Source organism: Suricata suricatta, chromosome 9, assembly GCF_006229205.1.
Source record: "Suricata suricatta isolate VVHF042 chromosome 9, meerkat_22Aug2017_6uvM2_HiC, whole genome shotgun sequence".
Lineage (NCBI taxonomy): Eukaryota > Metazoa > Chordata > Mammalia > Carnivora > Herpestidae > Suricata > Suricata suricatta.
In genome coordinates, this window is record NC_043708.1 from 122,658,964 (window position 1) to 122,673,081 (window position 14,118).

At 43.4% G+C, this 14,118-nt stretch overlaps 1 protein-coding gene across 1 annotated transcript in view; it reads left to right on the forward strand.

Moving 5' to 3' along the window:
* ADAMTS17 (ADAM metallopeptidase with thrombospondin type 1 motif 17) overlaps nt 1-14,118 on the forward strand; it is a 337,603-nt gene that overhangs the window by 299,951 nt on the left and 23,534 nt on the right. The window lies entirely within an intron of this gene.

Consider the following 14,118-nt stretch of genomic DNA (forward strand, 5'->3'; position numbering starts at 1 on the left):
ACATTTTTTTTTACATATTCTTCCAGAACTTGTAAGGTTTGGCATTTTTTTTATATATAAGGCTTTAACCTATCCAGAATGTCTTTCTCTGAATGAGTTGAGGCAGTGAATTCATTTCTTCCACATGATAACCTGTTGCTTCTGCATTTTGTAAGGGGTAGTTCACTTCCTTTCCATTGATTGACAAAGTCGTATTTATGATGACCAAGGTATTTATGGTGTTTTCTGAGCACAGGAAAATTACATTGGAAATAAGCGGTAAAAAGTAGTGACCCATCTTACTCTATATTTTCAGAAACTAAAAATATACGTAACTCATGGGCTAAAAAGGAAATGGGGCTCCTAGGTGGCCAAGTCACTTGAGCAGCTGACTCTTGATTTTGGCTCAGGTAACTATCCCAAGGTTGTGGGATCGAGCCCCACATCAGGTTCCACACTGCATGTAAAGGCTCTGCAAGATTCTCTTTCTCTCTCCCTCTGGCCTTCTCCCTCACTTGCATGCACTCTCCCTATCTCTTAAAAGAAAGGAAATGGTAGTGAAAATTACAAAATATTCAAAACTAACGAGTATTTCTTATTTTCTTCTTCTCCTTCTATCAAATTTTCTGTTCTTCTGAGGGTTACCCGTAAATGTTTTCCATATATCTTAACTTTCAGAGTTTTAGTAAAGTCCAGAATTACTCAGAATCACTACCCTCTTCCCAAATAACACAGTGACTTTGGCACATGTGACCCCTCCAATAGTCCCTAATTCTCCCCATTATTATGTGGAGATTTGGTGCTACTATTTTGAAAAAAATAGAAGTGGTCTGGTATAAAAATTAGATTAATTAGATGAAATGGACAAATTCCCAGAAGCACGAACTATTGAAACTGACTGAAGAAAAAATAGATAACCTGAACAGACCTGTAACAAGAGACTGAGTTAGTAATCAAAACTTCCCACAAAGGTCAGATGCCTTTACTGATGAATTTTTACCAAACATGCAAAAAAGAATTAGTATCAGTCCTTCACAGACTCATCTAAAAAGTGGCAGACGAGGAAGGACTTTACAACTCATTCTACAAGGCCAGTGTTATCCTGATAACAAAACTAGACAAAGACATTACAAGAAAACTTCAGATTGGTATCTCTCGTCAATAAAGACGCAAAAATCCTCAATAAAATATTGGCAAATTGAATCCAGCAATATAAAAGGGATTACACATCGTAACTAATTGGAACTCATGCCAGGAATGCAAGGTCAGTTTATCATCTGAAAATCAGTTAAGGTAGCACACCAGATCAACAGTATAAAAGACAAGATCACATTATCATTGCAATTGACAAACACAAAACAGTTGACAGAATGCAATACTCATCACAATCAAAGAATTCAACCAGGAATAGAAGGGAATTTTCTCAACTTCATAAAGAACATCTATAAAATCCCCACAGCTATAATCATACTTAAGGGAGAAAGACTGAATGTTTTCCCCCTAAAAGAGGAACAAGACATGAATGTCTGTTTTTGCCACTTATCTTCAACTTTGTACTGGTGGTTCTAGACAGAGAAATTAAGCAAGAAAATCAAGTGAGAACGAAAAGGCTCTGAATTGGAGAAGTAAAACTATATCTATTTGCAGATGAAATGATCTTATATATAGGAAATGCCTAAAGAATCCACTAAAAAGCTACTAGAACTAATATATGCATTGAGCAAGCAAGTTTATTAGATATGAAATCAATATTCAAAAATCTATTACATTACTCTACCCTTTCAGTGAATTATCTGAAAAGGAAATTAAGAAAACAGTTCTGTATACTGTGGCATCAAAAACAATAAAATACTTAGAAATAATTTTACAAAAAAAGTATAAGATTTCTACACTGAAAACAAAAAATAACATTTTTTTAAGTTTATTTCTTTTGAGAGAGAGAGAGCATGAGCATGAGTGAGGAGGGGCAGAGAGAGAGAGAGAGACAGAACTTCCTGCTAAAGTTCTTTGTGTTGCTGTTATATAATCCTAATTCTATGTCTATTTCTATAATTATCAATAAACTATATTGTGTCCAAGGATACATTAGATTTGGAAGTCACCTAAAAATTTCTTTTAGGTTTCACCTCTGGTACCATTCAAAACAAGGGAAAGAGTATATGTGTAGAAACAATACTTAAACATACATCAATGCGAGGGGCTACTGGGTGGTCACTCAGTTGAGCGTTTGGCTCTTGATTTTGGCTCAGGTCAATTTCACAGTTTTGAGATGGAGCCCCATGTTGGGTTCTGTGCTAAGCATGGAGCCTGCTTAAGATTCTCTCTCTCTCTCTCTCTCTCTCTCTCTCTCTCTCAAAGAAATAAGCATTAAAAATAAGAACAAAGGCTCTTATCTCAGAGGACTGAAAAATTACTTGATTTTAAAAACTACAAAGAGTAATCAGGACAGTAGGTCCTGGCATAAAGAGAGATATAAAGAACAAAAGAATATAATTGAGTGTCTGGAAACGTTGGTATATTTTTGACACGGATTTCAAGACAATTCAGTGGGTAAAGACTAACCTTTTCTACAAATCATGCTTAGACACTGGGTGTTTACATGCAGAAGAATGAAGTTGGATCTCTAGCCTATACCGTAGACAAAGTGAACTCAGAGTGAATCGAAGACCTAAATATAACAGCTAAAGCTTTAAAACTTACAAGAAGACATAGACATAAATCTTCCTGATTCCAGATTAGGCAATGGCTTCTTAGATTTGAGAGCAAAATTACCAGCAACAAAAGAAAAAAAAATAGATGATATTATCCAAATTTTAAACTTTTGTGCTCCAAAATCATCAAGAAAGTGAAAAGATAATTCAAAGAATTGAAGAAAAATTCTGCAAATCCCATATCTGATAAAGTAGCTATACCTAGAATATATAAATAACACAGCTCAGTAATAAAAAAGAAAATCCAATTAAAAATGGACAAACCATCTGAATTGACATTTCTCTAAAGGTATATAAAATGGCCAATAAGCACATGAGTAAATACTCAATATCATCAACCATTAGGGAAATACAAATCAAAACCATAATGAAATCCAACAAATGGTAAATACATGTAAAAGAATGAAGTTGGACCCTTACTTTATACAGTATACAAAAATGTACTCAAAGTGGATCAAAGACCTAAATGTCAGAGATGAAACTATAATTCCCTTAAAAGAAAACACAGGAAAAAAGTGTCATGATGCTGGATCTGGTGAGGATTTCTTAGATTTAACTTGGAAAGTACAGGCAGCAAAGTAAAATGAGATATATTGGAAAACCTTTTGTGCATTGAAGACAATATCAACAGAGTGAAAGCAGTTCAAATAATGGGAGAAAATATTTGCAAATCATATATTTGATAAAGGAATGATTTCCAGAATATATTTTTTAAAGACTCCTACAAATCAACAACAAAAAAACAATGCAATTTAAAAATAGGCCAAGGACTTGGCTGCATATTTCTCCAAATATGTTACATATTTCTATAAACAGGGCCCCTGAGTGGTTCAGTCAGTTAAGCATCCAACTTTGGCTCAGGTCATGATCTTGCTGTTCATTAAGTTCAAGCTCTGTATTGGACTCTTTGCGGACAGCTCAGAACCTGGAGCCTGCTTCAAATTCTGCATCTTCCTCTCTGTCTGCTGCTTCTCCTCTCAGGCTCTATCTCCCTCTCTCTCTCTCTCTATAAACTGGTACAACCGCTCTGGAAAACAGTGTGGAGGTTCCTCAAAAAACTATCAGTAGAACTCCCATATGACCCAGCAATAGCACTGCTGGGGATTTACCCAAGGGATACATAAGTGCTGATGCATAGGAGCACATGTACCCCAATGTTCACAGTGGCACTTTCTACAATAGCCAAATCATGGCAAGAGTCTAAATGTCCATCAACTGATGAATGGATAAAGAAGACGTGGTATGTATATACAATGGAGTGTTACATGGCAATGAGAAAGAATGAAATCTGGCCATTTGTAGCAAAATGGATGGACCTAGAGGGAGTCATACTAAGCCAAATAAGTCAGGCAGAGAAGGACAGATACCATATGTTGTCACTCATAGGTCTAACAGGAGAAACCTAACAGGGGACCATGGGAAAGGAAAGGGGGGGAAGAGTTGGGGAGAGGGAATGAGGCAAATCATGAGAGACCTTTGAATCCAGAGAACAAACTGAGGACTGAAGAAGGAGGGGGGAAGGGGGGTGATGGTCATGGAGAGGGGCACTTGTGGGGAAGAGCACTGGGTGTTAATGGAAAACAACTTGGTGATAAACTATTAATAAAAAAAAGAAAATAAAGTAAAAATAAATGAATAAAACAATTCCCTAGAAAAATAAACATAAAAAAGATATAGATGGTCACTAAGTACATAGAAAGATGTTTCACATCACTAATTAGGGAGATGCCATCAAAATCATGAGATAATCACTTCACACCTGTTAGGATAGTTATTATTAAAAAAACAGCAAGTATTGGTGGGAATGTAGCAAAATTAGAACCCTTGTACACTGCTGATTGGAATGTCAAATGGTGCGGTCATTGTGGAAAACAACACGATGGTTCCTCAAAAAATTTAAATACGGCATTACTGTATCATCGAACAATTCCACTTCTGGGTATACATCCAACAGAACTGAAAGCAAGGACTAAAAAAATACTGTACAACCATGTTCATAGCAGCATTACTCACAATAGCCAAAAGGTGGAAGCAACCCAAAGTGTCCATCAATGGACCAATGGATAAATGAAATGTATCACATACATACCACGGAATATTATTGAGCCTGAAGAAGGGAAGAAATTCTGACACCTGCTAGCATAAGGATGAAACTTGAAGAAAATTATGCTAAATAAACCCTTCATGGAAGGGCAAATTTTGCATGATTCCACTTATATGAGTTGTATCATATAAGCTATCACAGAGACAGAAAGGATGATGGCTGCCAGGGGCTGGAGGGAAATGGGCGTAGGTGGTTATTGTTTAGTGAGTCCAGTGTTTCAGTTCCTTTTAGGAAGAAGATAAGTTTGGAAGGTAGTGATGAGGCTGTACGGCAGTGTGAATGTAGTGAATGCCACTGAACTGCACACTTAAAAGTGGCTAAAATATTAAATTTTATGTGATGTGACTTTTGCCACCATAAAGCCAAACTACAATGAGATACCACTTTTCACCCACTAGGATGAGTATAATCAAAAAGACAGACAATAGCAAAAATGTATAAGGATGCGGAGCACTTGAAACCTTCATTAACTACCACAGGAATACGGAATGGTGCAGCTGCTTTGGAAAAGTCTGGCATTCCTTAAATTGTTAAACATGGAGTTAACATCTCATCCAGCAATTCCACTCCTTGGAATATACCCAAGAGAAATGAGAACAGCCATCCACACAAAAATTATACACAGATGTTCATCGTAGTATGATTCATAATAGCCAAAACATGGAAACAGCCCAAATGCCCATCAACTGATGAGCTGATAAATGAAACGTGGTATATCCATGCAATCAAATATTATTCAGCAATAAAAGGGAATTAAATACTGCTGCAGGCTACAACATACATGACTTTTGGAGACATTAGGCTAAAAAAAGAAACCAGTCACAAAGAACCACATGTGTTGGGATTCCATATATGTGAAATGTCCAAGAGAGGCAAATCTGTAAAGATAGAAAGTAGATTAATGAATGCATAGGGCTGAGAGGGATTGAAGTAGGAGATACGGAAGATGGAAGCCATGGCAATAGGGCTCTCTTTTGGGGGTAACTAAAGCATTTCTAGAATCAATTTTGGCCATTGGTTTCACAACTCATTCATATTGAATTGTCTTCCTTACATGAATGAATTATATGGTATGTGAATTATATCTCAGTGGAATGTTAAAATAATCTTCCACTTACTAATCTGTGACCTTTGGCAAGACACTTAACCTCTCTGTGCCTCAATTTCCCCACCTGTAGAATGACTTTATATAGGACCATTGTAAGGAACAAATATGTGAATCAGGTCAGGTGCTGAGGACATTGCCTAGCACAAAGGAAGCCCTCAAAAAGGCTTAGCTGGTATAATATCTAGAGAAACCATTTCTTCATTATTTGAATTCCAATGTAGTTGGCATACAATGTTATAGTAGTTTTGGGTGTACAATATAGTGATTCAACAGCTCTATACATTACTTAGTGCTCATCATGATAAATGTACTCCTCAACCCCCATCACCTGTTTTGCCCATGTCCCCCACTTCTCCTAGAGAGACTTTTTTTAAAGTTTATTTTTGAAAGAGAGAGAGAGAGAGAGAGAGAGAGAGAGCGCACAAATGGTGGAGGGGCGAGGCGGGGGGTGGGACAGAGGATCTGAAGCAGGCTCTGCACTGACAGCAGAGAGCCAGATACAGGGCTTGAACTCACGAACTGTGTGATCATAACCTGAGCCAAAGTCAGATGCTTAACTGTACCTAGGCTCCCCAAGAAACCATTTTTAACACATTTTCCCGTAAACTGTATTTTAGCTAAGTGTGGAAATCTGTCCTTCCTTCCTTTCTCCCTCTCTCCCTTCCTTCCATCTACTTTTCCTCTCTTTGCCTTCCTTTCCCCAGAAAATGAGAATTAACCACAGTGATTTCAAAGACCCCTTCAGGAAAATGTGGAAAGTTCTCGGACCCCAGCCAGTCACCCATCTTGGTTCTCAGGGCCGCACTCATATCCTCAAGCCCAGAAAAGCTCACACTCACAGACAAGCTTATTCGTTCCTCATTATGCCCTTCAGGTTTTCATTTCCTCCTGTAACAGACAAATATGTGAATAATATTACTTTTCGGGGGAATGTATATGAGAGCTCATAATTCTCAAGTCGCAGATGGAGAAATGCTGAGCTGGAGCAGAACGTGTGGCCATAAAGCATCACTCTGGCCCCCGGGAGAACATCACAGCGAGGCCCGCGCAGCCCCCGTTGTCCCTCCACACCCCGCGCCTTCTCTCACAGACGTCTGTTCAATAAAAGCAGCCACGTATCTTCAGAGACTATAAATGACACACGTTAAAGTCGTGTTTTGATTGTTTTCTTAATGGAGTTGTTGGCTATAATCTGGCTGGAGCCATAAGAGCGACTCGAGCAGATGGGAGTCTGATGCTGCCTGAGGTCCTCCGTGGTGTTTTGGGGAGAGAGCCTGGGAGGTGCAGAGTTTGACCAGCGGCCTCTGCCATGTCTCCTGACCCTCGGATGTGCTGGGAAAGGCCTTGTCATCCACGAGAAGGCAGAACCAAGTGTTTGTGTTTCCTTGGCTGCACCCTCACAGCCCGATGGACAGGGCCCTGCACTGGGGAGGAGGGGAAGAGACTCACATGCCCAGCAGCCCCCTCTGCCAGCCGTCTCCCCAGGAGCTTACCTCCTGCGTTTATCATCTGAGCCTGGACCATGTAACGAGAGATCACCCAGCCCCATCCTCCACCAAAGCCTGTGAGAGGAGAGCTACTACCCACATCGTACAGAGGAGGAAACTGAGGCTTGAATACTGATGTGCCTCAGGCCACACGGCTGGCGAGTCAGTGAAGACTCAAGTCCAGGTCCTGAATGTGGGCTTCTGAGAATCTGAGAATGTCTGACTGAATACATGGACCTCTTTGACTTACGGGCATCATGATGAGGTTGGTCGGGTGTCCCCTAACCAGAAGCATAATGGTGTAAGTGAAAAAGCCCCAGGATTGGGACAAAGAGGATCCCCCACCACACACACAAACACCCACTACTTAATAACTGGTGGGCCTTGGGCCGGCCTGGTCACCTGCCCCGGTGGTTTCTCCATCTGTAATGCAAGACCAGCAGGCCCTGAGCGTCCTTCCCCTACGAGCTCTGAGAGGTACAAAGCAAGATGGCGGCAGAAAGGGACCAGGCCGCAAGGCAGGGGGGTGACCCACCAGAGGGCAAAAGTGAGCCTGTGCTTTCAAACTTTCTCTTGACAAACAGTAAATGAGAAGGGAGAGCTTTGATCTGTTTGGTTTTCCAAATCAGACTGCCTGAGCCCTGCATGGCTTGCAGATGGACATGATCATTCCTCAGGCCACACCCCTTTTCAAGGTACACAAGCCAGCTGGCCTGGACTCTGCCACCAAATCCCAAGGGGAGACAGTGGCGAGCCCTGTCACACGTTCTCTCTACTCACTCAGTCCCTGGCCCGTGTCTCAGATATTATGCAGGTCTCTGACAGGTCACCTGCTCTGCCATCTGGCCCGGGATGAGTTTCCCCAAAGCTACTGCCAGCGGACAGAGGTGGCCCCTCTAGACAGATGTGTCCACGAGAGAAACCTCCCGGTCTGCTCTGGAGCTGTTGCTTCCACCCCTCAGGCCCTAGGCCTTGCCTTCTCACTCAGCCTTCCTCCGTGTGCAGCCCACCTACCCAGAGCCTCAGTGGGACTAGTGAGACGTCTTCCTTACCGCCACGAGGACAGGCCTGACGTCCAAAGCTTGGGCATTATTACTCCAGGACTAAGGGTCTGTGGACCCCACTGTGTAGGCATCAAACCAGATTTGTTGAGGGGCATCCACACAGCCTGTCTTCTCCACCCTCATTCAACCTTGCATTCACAGCACTGGCACCCCCTTCTCCCCAAGGCCTCTCCCATGTCAGCAACACCTCTTTGTGGCTAAATTCAGAGAATGCTTTCAGGCTTCCTGCAACCCAGCCCTGTCCTGGCTTCTCTAGATAGTCCTCCCACTCTCCCTGGCCTTGCCCGTTCCTCCTTCTCTGGCTCTTTGTCCCAATCATAGATGCTTACATCCCCAGCCCCTGCCATCAGCCCTCCATCCTCTTTTATCCCTATAGAAGTTCCCCTGGGTGAGTTGTTCTTACCTTGCTTTCTCCCATGACCTCCTTGCTGATGACTTCCAACCCTGTGTCTCCACCTCAGACCACACCCCTGAGCTCCAGAACTTCCCAGCACCCCTGAACTCAGACCCTTCCCAGCATCACTCAGCTGCCCAGTGGCTGCTTCAACCTGACCCTCTCAAGGTAATGCCACCCTTCTGCCCCCAGGCCAAGTCCTCTCTCCTTGTTCTCCCTTGCCTCTCTATTGGCATCCTCTGTGCCCATTGGAATCCTGAGCTTGACTCTTGCCGCTTTATCTCCTTGGCCCCACATATCCAAAGCCCTCTCAACCCCACTCTTAAATAGTCTTATACCTGTTTTCCATTTCTCCACTACTGCCTTAGTGAAAGCCATCATCTGGCCTCAAGGTTCATGATTCACTGAGGTACTCAAGGCAGCCTCTCTTCCACCCACCCTTAAGTACTCCTCAAGAACCAGCCATCCCAAACCCGGCAGCTGCTCGCTTGCTCGCTCTCGCTCTTGCTCTCTCTCTCTCTCCCCCTCCCTCTCCCTCTCCCTTTCTCCCCCTTCCCCACTTAAATATCATGAGCAGGCTCTGCTTCTTTGGTTGGCCAACTGCACGCTGACCATTAGGACCCAACTCATGCTTTATTTCCTCCACAGCACTTATCAGATAGTGAAGAAATTGTCTCTTTATGTGTTTCTCTTTCCCCGCAAGGACCACACATTTGACTGAGCTTTGTGAATGTGGGGACACTGAGCCAAGTGCCCCAGCCCTATGTTTAGAATTTGGCATAAAATGGATACTTATATGTCTGGGGGACACATGCGCTGACATTGAACAAAGCACTTGTACTTTGTACAGTAGCTGTTCTTCCTTTAACCTGCCCTGTATCTTCCTGAAGCTTCTGAGATGTTTCCCATCATTCTTTTTAGGCTGTGATGTTTTATATGTGGCCTATATGATGTCATGCCAGCTATTTGTCTGTCTCCATAATAGTTGCTCAGATTGTCACATACAGACATCTTATTTTTCTTACTTTGGTTAATTTAATAAATGTAGGAACGTCTCTGGCACCGCGCTAGGCATAGATTGGTGCTCAGCTAATGCCAGATCCTTCTTACTAATACATTTTGGAGATGCATAAAAGTTGACTGAATCTCATAGACACAACACTTCTTAGTTTCAACACCTCTTGTGTTGAAATACATCTCACGGTATTTTTTTAACAGTTTGAAGTTGTTGAAAATGAATGACTTACCAGTGTTCTCTCTCTGGCTCTCTATATTTGAGATTCACTTTATAGTCAACATAAAATAACTATGTCAAAAGAACTTGATCCTGAGTATGTCATTGTTTCTTTGTAACAACTAAGTCACTGTTGCAGCAGGTTTTACAAGATCTTTATGTAGAGTAAATCTCACCCAAATCAAGATTTGAATAGAAAGAGAATTTTTGAATAGAGGCTGAAGTTTTCAGAAATATGAATGTAGACAGAATAATGCTCCCCTCCAAAGAGGTCTGGATCCTAATTCCTGGACCTCCCTTTACATGTCAAAGCGAAGTTAGGGAAATCAGAGGGTTGCAGTTGGAAATAAAGTTGTGTGATGGGTTGAATTGTGCCCTCAACACACACAGACCAAAGGAGATATTGAAGTCCTAGCCCTCAGCATTTCAGAATGTGACTTTGTTTGGAAATAGGGTCATTACAGATGTAATGCGTTAAGATGATGTCATACTGAAGTAGGGTGGGTCCCAGTCTAATCTGATTAGTGTCCTTTCAAAGACAGCTATGTAAGGACATGGAGACACAGGGTGAACACCATGTGAAGACAGAGGCAGATATTGGAGTAACACACATGCGAAAAAAGGGACACCAAGGATTGCCAGGCATCATTAGAATCTAGGAGAGAGGCTCTCTCACAGCTCTCAGAAGGAAACAACCCTATGACACCTGGCTTTTTGGCTTCTAACCTCCAGAACAATGAGAGAACAGCTTTCTGTTGTTTTAAGCCACCTACTTTGTGGTGCTTTTTCCAGCAGCCCTAGCAAACTACTATAGGTTGCTAGTCAGCTGGCCCTCAGATAGATTATCCTGTATCATCTGCGTGGGACCGGTGCAATCACAAATGTTCTTAAAAGTGGAGGAAAAAGACAGACAAGAATGTCGTCGTGATACAGTATGAGAAGGGCTTGGCGGGACGCTGCTGGCGTTGAAGATGGAGACAAGAACACGAGCCAAGGCACTGGGGCAGCATCTAGAAGCTGGAATAGGCAAGTCTTCCCAGAGTGTCTGGAAGGAACCAGCCCTGGAAGCACTTTGTTTTAGACCAGTGAGATCCATGTCAGATTCCCAGTCTCCAGATGTGTAAAATAATAAGTCTGTTTTGTATTGTGCTATTAAGTTTATGGTTATTTGCTGCAGCGACAATAAAAAACAAAAAACAAAAAAAAACAAGGTCTCATGCAGTGACTGAGCTGCCCAGAGGACCTGTTAGAAGATCAAACTTGGGGGTGCCTGGGTGGCTCAGTCGATTAAGCATCCGGCTTTGGCTCAGGTCATGATCTCACGGTTCGCGGGTTCGGGCCTCGCATCGGACTCTGTGCTGACAGCTAGCTCAGAGCCTGCAGCCTGCTTCAGATTCTGTATCTCCCTCTCCCTTTGACCCTCCCCTGTTTGCACTGTCTTTGTCTCTCAAAAATAAATAAAAACCATAAAAAAATTTTTTAATTAAAAAAAAAAAGATCAAACTTGAAGCATGTGCAGAGAAGCCCAGCCTGTTTCCTGGGGGACAGGAAAGGAATCCAGTCCTTCCAGACTCCAGAGCCACTGAGGAAGGGCGGCCAGAACTCAGGAAGCGTTAGCAGGGACTTCCTCAAGCATAAGTTTTACTGCTTTTAAGACGATCTGCAAACTCAAACTTAGCTAATAAAATGCCACTGTTAAGGTTTTTAGGGGACACAAGTGAAAGCTTGAGCTGCACTCGTAATACGAATTGTTTTACAGAATCGCAGTTCCTTTCTCCCATTCCTGGACTCGGAATTAGTGGGATTCCACTCTCTGTTTACTTGCATGATGCTGTTCCTCTTTCAGCCACCAGCAGCAAAGTTTCTGGAAAGTCATTTTTTGCTCGCCATTCCTCACTGAGGGATTATGGCTGTTTGTCAAGATGAGGAGCAAAAACAAGTCTGGCTGGAAAATAGCTCTGATCTCCTGCAGCACACCTGCATATGTGGCTTGGCACACGTCTCAGGTGGGCTGCAGGTGCTCCGTGAGGACTCCAGCAGGGATGCTTGGGGCCACCGGGCGTCTGCACGGAGCTGAGCACCAGCCTTTCTTCCCATCTCATCACAGCCTCCCTGGGACGTGGAAGACACTTCACTTCCTTATCCTTCTCTCCCTTACTCCCTGTTTCTAACCATTACTTCTTTAAATTAAATTGTGGAGCCTGGGTGGCTCAGTCATTTAAGCATCCGGTTCTAGATCTCGGCTCAGGTCCTGATCTCATGGTTCGTAGTATCGAGCCCCGTGTCAGGCTCTGCACTGACAGCACACAGCCTGCTTAGGATCCTCTCTCTTCCACTCTCTCTCTGCCCCTCCCCCACTCACTCTCTCTCTAGCTAGGCACTTTGTTGGGTGTTGTATGTAAGCGATGAATTATAGGACTCTACCCCCTAACCAAGAACACACTGCATACACTGTATCTTAGTTAATGTGACAATAAAATATATGGAAAAAATTTAAATTAAATTGTGATAAAAATACCCATAACATTTACCCCTTTCTTAAATGTACAGCTTAGTGGAATTAGGCACATTCACACAGCTGAGCGCCCATTACTACCGTCTATCTGTAGAACCCCACCTCCTGCTCACATTCAGCTCTGCACCCCTTAAACACCAGCCCCCCATTCCTTCCCACCTAGAGGCCATCATCTTACTGTCTCTATGAATCTACTCCAGTTACCTCCCCTAAGTGGAGTCATTCAGGACTTGTCCTTCTTTGACTGGCTTATTCCACTTAGCATGATGTCCTCATGGTCCGTATGTATTGTAGCAAGTGTTCAAATCTCCTTCCTTTTTAAGGATGAATGATATTCTGTTGTATGTTCTCCTGAGGCATTGAGCCATATTTGCATCTGGACGGCCAGAACCCTGTGCACAGCGGGGAAGTGGGAGGGGAGAAGGAAGCGTGGAGGGGGAGGGAGATGGGAATGTGCCATGAGCTGCCCCATGTGTGACCTCCCAAACCAGGAGAATGCATTGCCCTCAGACAGGGCTTGTTTTGAATCCCAGCAGTCCTCAGTACATCTGACAGTAACTGTCACCCCATGGACAGGAGCAGGGACAGCCCTACAGAGCCCCAGGAGACAGAGAACCCCTCCCCACCTGTTAGGGAGCAGGGCAGACCACAGATCAGTTTCATGCATGTCTACATGTGCTTGGGGCTCTGTCACCCATTCCTCAGCCAGACACTGGCCAACAGCAAGTAGGGACATTTCAGAGGGTCAAAGGATTCTTCCAGAAAGGGGATGAGGGACACATAGGCTGTTTTCCATTCTGTCATACTTCTGCAAAACACCTAAAATGCACAAGAGACACCAGAAGCAAAGGAAGGAGGAACGAGGAATGGCCGTCCCTCACAGCTCTACAGGAATCTGATCCCCTGGGGTCCAACTCTTCCAGTCAGTGATGGAACAGGAGGCATAGGAGACGTCCGAGGGGGGACTGCTGAACCTCTCTGAGCTTTTCCTCATCCCCTCAGCTTCCCAGACGTGACCTCTGTGTAGATCAAAGCCAGTTTGCATATTTCCGAGAGCATATGCTCTGGTTGTGTGCCCAGGGATGGAGACGCTGGCACCCTCTGGCCAACAGCATGCAGGTGACAATCTTTCTTGTGAGTATAACATAGAGGTCCCTCTTCCCAGGGTTGGCCTCCAGAAAGCACAGCAAATACAAAAGACAGGAGGGGGACGCAAAGCTCTGTTCACAGCCAGGGTCAGCGCAACAGCGCCCAACAGGTGTCATCAACCTAAAGCCTGCCGTCTGTGTTGACAAAGGTAATTGCAAACAAGGTCAGAACAAAGGAGATCTGGCTGAGAGTCCTCTAAGTTCTACTTAGCTTAGAAAATAGAGATGGCACTATAGATGCTGGCAAGGATGTGGAGAAACAGGCACCCTCCTACACTGTTGGTGGGAATGTAAACTGGTGCAGCCGCTCTGGAAAACAGTGTGGAGGTTCCTCAAAAAACTATCCATAGAACTCCCTTATGACCCAGCAATAG